Source organism: Colobus angolensis, unplaced genomic scaffold (genome assembly GCF_000951035.1).
Source record: "Colobus angolensis palliatus isolate OR3802 unplaced genomic scaffold, Cang.pa_1.0 Scaffold3, whole genome shotgun sequence".
NCBI classification, from domain to species: Eukaryota; Metazoa; Chordata; class Mammalia; order Primates; family Cercopithecidae; genus Colobus; species Colobus angolensis.
Genome location: NW_012116265.1, coordinates 30,130,711 through 30,131,564, shown reverse-complemented (window position 1 = coordinate 30,131,564; position 854 = coordinate 30,130,711).

The window sequence follows — 854 nt, the reverse complement described above, 5'->3', positions numbered from 1 at the left end:
AGGGGTTTCACCATGTTTGTCAGGCCGGTCTTGAACTCCTGACCTCAAGTGATCCGCCTGCCTCGGCCTCCCAAAGTGCTGGGATTATAGGTGTGATACCATGCCAGGCCTCTTCACTTGTCTTCTAAGGTGGGATGCTCTTGGGGTTTTCCTTAGAACACTCTGGACTCTCCTTTCCTTTTAAGAGACAGGGTCTTGCTCTGTTGCCTAGGTTGGAGTGCAGTGGGATGAGTATAGCTTACTGAAGTCTCCAACTCCTAGGCTCACAGGATCCTCCCACCCAAAGTGGATTCTCCTTTGCAATCTTCCTTCTTGGTTCCTCCTGTCTCCTTGCATTCTGAACACTGAAAGGTTCTAGGTGTTAGTCTTTGGTCCTCTTTCTACCTACACTCATTCCCTTGGTTGGATCTCATTCAGTCTCATGGATTTAAATATCTTCTCTCCATTTGGATGTCTAAGAGAAATCTAAAAATGTCTAAAGCCGAATTCATAATCCTTTTTTTTTTGAGATAGAGTCTCACTCTGTTACTGAGGCTGGACTGCAGTTGTGCAATATCAGCTCACGACAACCTCCACCTCCTGGATTCAAGCAATTCTTGTCTCACAGCCTCCCATGTAGCTGGGATTACAGGCACTTACCACCATGACCAGCTAATTTTTGTATTTTTAGTAGAGACGGGGTTTCACCATGTTGGCCAGGCTGGTCTTGAACTCCTGGCCTCAGGTGATCCACCTGCCTCGGCCAACCAAAGTGCTAGGATTACAGGTGTGAGCCACTACACCCAGCCTCGAATTCATAATCTTAACCCCAAAACCTAGTCCTTCTACATTTTACCTTATTTCACCTCAGTGAA